Source organism: Callionymus lyra, chromosome 5 (genome assembly GCF_982586985.1).
Source record: "Callionymus lyra chromosome 5, fCalLyr1.hap1.1, whole genome shotgun sequence".
Taxonomy (NCBI): domain Eukaryota; kingdom Metazoa; phylum Chordata; class Actinopteri; order Syngnathiformes; family Callionymidae; genus Callionymus; species Callionymus lyra.
The window spans coordinates 36,600,900-36,607,255 of NC_141822.1; positions in this window are offsets into that span (position 1 = coordinate 36,600,900).

The following is a 6,356-nucleotide window of genomic DNA, read 5'->3' on the forward strand; positions in this document are numbered from 1 at the left end:
CGCTTGACAAAGTTGTTACAGCTTTAATTTATTTTTAAAACCATAATTTGCCAAAACATCAGCTTTAAAAGCCACTAGAGTCGGCTGTATCCTCTCATCCTGGGAAATTGCCGGGATCTCGAAGGATTGCATTGTTCCTTCAGCTTCAGGATAACACACATTTTATTGAAATATAAACCAAAAAAGACCTATTTTTAAAAATACAGTATGATTTGATTATCAATACAGTACCGGGAAAAAAAAGTGTATCAATATTTTCTCACAACCATAGTTCTGAAATTTGGGGGAGCCATTTGTAACCAGTTTAATCTTATGTATTGTGTCTTTAACACATTGTATCATATAAAACATGTGCTGGTGAATGTATTTTGTGTTTTTTCTCAGTTGCACATTCATTATTGTTATTTTAAGCGGAACACGTTTGAAGGGTTTTCAAAAAAGTGGTTGAGTAGACATACAAATGTGTCCTGATCCAGACTGATTTTAGAGAAGGGGTTTAGTTACATGGGTAAATCAAGTTGGTTAACTAAATTCTCTCCATAAATGTTTCTAAGGATGCGTCACCCCAGCTTCACAAGTCTTGTTCAAACCTGAAATGTACTCACAAGATGCCGAGGTTAATTATCAAGCTGCTTCTGTATGATTTACAGTTTTCTTAAACATTGACTTGTTTTTCTTTTTTTTGTGTGTGTTTACACATTTTGTCAGTGGTTTTGACTTGCTGAACATAAATGGTTGAAATGATACCCAGAGCTCAGACTTCAAACACATAGGCCAGTTGAGTTATGGCGCATCGATGGATAGAGAGAACAAAGGCAGCGAAAGTGAAGCGTATGGGAGTGAGAGAGAGATGGATGGAGGAGAAAGCCAACTGGGGTTGGCGGCAGATTGTGGGTTTTTTGTAATTCCGAGAGCCTGGGTCTGGAGGAAAGTTGATCCCTTGAGAGAAAGACTAGAAGGAGAAGGAACATGGGAAGAGTGGGGCAAATGGAATCTGGATGGTCAGTGACACTAACCAGGTGCATGGCTGGTCAATCCACTGTTCAGCTTCTTTACATTCAACCTTGAGGCTTAGACAAATCTTGGACAGGTGCTGAACTGGGGCATCAAGCGTCTGCCTTGTTCCTTCTGTCTGTTTTCTAAAGTCTGCAGTCGTACCAACACATGTCTGGATTGATGATAAACAACCAGACCTATGCTGGTTATCTCTACTTCCTTGAACGTTTTAAGTGAGAGCCAGGAGCGGTCATTCATCTTCATCTTTCCTCTCATTAAGTCAAGATGTAGTTTCACTTTCTTTTGGCCTATCAAAAGTTCAGTTTCATCCAGTCCAATAATCTGGATGTGTTGAGTGTGTTGTCATGCGCACATATAAAACCGCACAGAGACCTCTGTCAAAGCAGTAATAAGAGGCGTCAACATTATATGTCTGAAAACTGAACAATCATCTTGATGACAGAGTCTCAAATATAGTATAACCACCAGATGAGCTGTAATAGTCGAGACTGTATCGCAAAAGACATGTGACCTATTCAGTACCCTGCATGTTCACATAAATATTTGATTTCTCATATTCATATTGATGCTAATGCATTCTAGATGTCCTGAATAAAAAGCTTTAAAAACGAAACTTGCTTGGGTGTCACGTTGCTGGAGATGGAACTTCTTACACCGGTGTAAATGTCAGAGGTGTTTTTTAATGTGTGACAATACACAGTGAAATATTCACCATAGAGGATTTTAAGGATAATTCAGGATTACTTAAATTTATTCAATAGGTACCATAATTGCTCAAACTCTTATTCAAGTGGTATAAAAGTGATTTTATTTATTTTATATTTTATATTCACCATCATGTCAACTAAGAGTTTGGATTATCCTCAGATGAAGACAACTGAGCTCCAGTCACTACATGAAAATGTATATTTGTCTATAACTCTTTAAAGGAATGGACTACTGTGAAAATAATCCCAACTCAAGTCGACATGAGGATGAGTAGAAAATGACAAAAATATGAATTTTGGGTAAACTTATCCTTTAAATCCTTTATTTATTTTGCAATCTATGCATGTTTGATTTTAATGTTTTTTTCATCTTTGCACAATTTAGCCCCAAATAATACTTAAAGAAAACTTTTGCACTTTTCAGAAGAGATCAATAATTCGTATGCACGATGACAGTTAATCTTCACTTTTTAACCACAATCAAACTTTTGTGGGCCAGAGAGACACAATGATTTTTTCGCGATGACTGATTTAAATCCACTGTTGTCAAATTGTGGCAGCGATCATGTCTAAGATAAAAAGGTCTGCTTAACTCTCCTCACTGTTATAGGAAGAATTTCATTAAATAGTGGTTGCACAAACCACTTGCGTGTGGTGTGTCACCTCCAACCACATGAGTTTGACTGCAATCCTAAAGCTTGGCAGGAAGGGAGATGTTCAATTAAAGAGGCGACCCACCATGAAAGTAATAACACCACATGTACTAATCTGTCTGGTAACGCACACTTTTTCAAAACCAGGCAGAAAGCACGGAGGTGTATTGTTTAACTAATGTGGTGGTCACTGCATGAGTAGAAATTGACCAATTATTATTAAAAACCCATGATAAAAATAGATTTTGTTGTAAATCAAATGATAATTTATTTTTTAAGTGTTTGAGTTAGCGGCACATTTTTAATACTGGGAAACTTAAATTGAACCTGGCTTTTGAATATCGTACCACACATGTCTGGGTTACATAAACATACTGTACTACTTAGTATGTCCAAGGAATTGGTCACATAACTAAGAGAAAGCTGGGAAAGCACCACCCAGACTCCCGGACCATCAGCACTGGCACCCCTCAAGGCTGTGTTCTCTCACCCCTACTCTTTTCCCTGTACAACAGCTGGACTTCAAGTCGTCCCTCTATCTAGCTCCTCAAGTTTGCGGATGATTTTTCTACAACAACTAAGCAGTGAAAGTTGTGTAAGTTTTGGCTGTGGGTGATTAAAAAGCAATCACAAGGAACTAGCTAAATGTTGATGCACCCAATCTAAACTTATGGATTGTAATACTATAGTGCATTTGACAGAATGGAAGATGTCTTTCCAAAGGATGAAAGCTGGAAAAAAAAAAGATAAAAAAGAACTATATGGAATAACTATACACAAGTAATTTGAACTTGAACAGAGATTGTTGTACCACTCCAAATTTTTGGTTTTGTATTAATATTGTATAAATATTATATTGTCATGTCTATTTAGATGTTTTATTAAGATTTTGTCTACCTTTGAGATTTTTCCTTATTTTAATGAAATCAGACGGAAAACTCAAAATATAGACAAGAAAAATAACTCTTTCTACCCATCTGCATATCCATCTAATATTATTTAATTAATCTAATGTATTTTATCGTATTAATTCTTCTTTTCTTCTTTTCCTTTCGGCTGCTCCCTTCAGGAGTCGCCACAGTGAATAAACATCCTCCATCTAAACCTGTTCTCTGTATCCCCCTCTCTCACACCAACCAACTTATTGTCCTCTTTCCTTACATCAATCAACCTTCTCTTTGGTCTTCCTCTAGACCTCCTGCCTGGCAGCTCCAACCCCAGCATCCTTCTACCAATATACTCACTATCCTTCCTCTGTACATGACCAAACTTACTTAGCTTACTGACTGAAGTCAGTCTGTCAAACTGAGCCTGAGAAACCTGGGTGTTGTATTTGACAAAGACATGTCTCTAGTTCAACACTTCAGAAAACTGACCAGAAACTGTTTCCTTCAGCAGTAAGTAAGTAAGTAAGTAATATTTTTTTATATAGCGCTTTTCGAGACCAGGGTCACAAAGCGCTTAAACAATCAAAACAATACTCAAAAAAGTACATACTTTAAAGATCAAGATAATACTGAGAACAACACAGGAGTTCGAGAAATTCAAGGAAAAGCCTGAACAAATAGAAACGTCTTAAGATGTTTCTTAAAGGAGTCAGTAGACTCCATCAAGCGCAAAGAGAGAGGAAGATCGTTCCAAAGCTTAGGAGCAACAGCCTGAAAAGATTTCTCTCCTCTGGTCCTGAGTCGTGTGCGTGGAATCATAAGTAGATTCTGATCCACAGACCTCAGAGCCCGAGCTGGGGTGTAAGGCTGGATCAGATCAGTGATGTAAGGAGGAGCCTGACCATGAATAGCTCTGAAAGTAAGAACCAGAATTTTAAAGTTGATCCTGAAAGAAACTGGAAGCCAGTGAAGAGTTTTAAGGACCGGAGAAATGTGAGTTCTTCTACTTGAGCGGGTCAGAATTCTCGCTGCAGAGTTCTGAATCAACTGCAGACGAGACAGCTCCTTCTTGTTAAGACATGAAAACAAACTGTTACAATAGTCCAGACGAGAAGAAACAAACGCATGGATTACAAGCTCTAGATCATGTCTTGACCTTTTAAGTATATATATTTTATCGGGTATTGTTTTGATTGTTTAAGCACTTTGTGACCCTTGGTAAAGCGCTTTACAAATATAAATGACTTACTTACTTACAAACCATCTCATTCTGGCCTCTCTGACCTTATCTCCAAACCATCTAACATATGCCTTTCCTCTGATTGACTCATTCCTGATCCAATCCATCTTTGTCACTCCCAAAGAGAACCTCAACATCTTCATCTCTTCTACCTCCAGCTCTGCTTCCTGCCTTTTCCTCAGTGCCACTGTCTCTAGAGTCTAGACCATACATCATCGCTGGTCTCACCACTGTCTTGTATCTTTCCTTTCATTCTGGCTGGTACTCTTTTATCACACATTACTCCTGACACTTTTCTCCACCTATTCCACCCCGCTACACGTCTCTACAGATCTTCTCCAATGCTGACCCTTATTACTTAAAATCCTCCACCCTCTTCATCTCAACTCCCTGTAGCCTCATTGTTCCACTTGGGTTCCTCTCATTCGCGCACATATATTCTGTCTTGCAGTGACTTACCTTCATTCCTCTCCTTTCTAGAGCATATCTCCATCTCTCCAGCTTTTCCTCCACCTGGTCTATGCTCTCACCACAGATCACAATCTCATCTGCAAACATCCTAGTCCATAATAATCCCATTCCTGTCTAATATCATCTGTCAGTCTGTCCATCACCACCGCAAACAAGAAGGGACTCAGAGCCGAACACTGACGTAGTCCCACCTCCACCTTGAACTTCTCTGTCACACCTACAGCACACCTCACCGCTGTCTCACAGTTGGCATACATGTCCTGCACCAGTCTAACTTTTTATTATATATATATAAGTATTTTATTGTACTAATTACTTAATTAAATATTCCACTTTATGTAATTTCTTCGCTTATTGTATTTTATTAATCTCCTTTTATTTATTTTTTTATTTTTTACATTCTTTTATTCTTCACTGTCATTACCACAAAAATCTGTGTTCGATTTAAAAAACTGGCAATAAACCTGTTCTGATACTGAGTACTGCTGCCTGGTAGACATATCTGACAAACATTTTTTTGGGCACATGTGCATCCTACGACCAGGAAGAAGGATTTTCTCAGGTGTCCTGTTTTTCATGTGGTCAAGTTGTATGATCGGTGCGTGTGTTTGTATGTTGTGATTGTCATGGACTAGTACTGCCGTACTTTTTCCCTGAGTTCGGCTGTAATGAAACTGTTTATATTGCTGTGGCTGGGTACACATGTCGAAATTGGCGTATTGGCTCCAGACTTTAACCCATCAGAGAATAATAATAATAATAATGTCTATTTATAGGCCTTTCTAGACCAGGGTCACAAAGCGCTTTGAAAGAGGAGGGTCCAGGCTGGATCTGTCTCCCTATCCCCCTAATCCTGGGGTATGCTTAGTCCCTGCAGATCGAGCTGAATGAGCTAATGGTAAATATATATTAAAAAGACTCTAGCACAGACATGGACAAACTCACAGATGTAATTTGTGTCCTTCTGTGAGAATATGATTATTCCAACTAAAACGATCAAGGTCTACCCTAAGCACAAAGCATGGATGTCCAAGGAAATTAAGTAAGTTAAGTTAGTAATTTGTATTTATATAGCGTATTATTATTTAATTAGTAATAGTATTATTATATTATTAGTAATTAGTATCAACATATTTAATGCTCATTAACAGCAGAAAAAGCTATCCTTCGAGCAGGGAGGTCCTGCTAAACAACATATGTCTGAAAGAGAGCTAATGAATGAAATTTAGAGGGCAAAATAGAAGTTTAAATATAATGTATATAGAGAGTAAATTAGCAGACAAGAACCCTTATTTTCCCTTGTCTGGTGTACATAACCATTGAGGACTCTGGGTCAAACTGTAAGTTAGCTAGTGCACTGAAAATGTTCTAACTACACTTT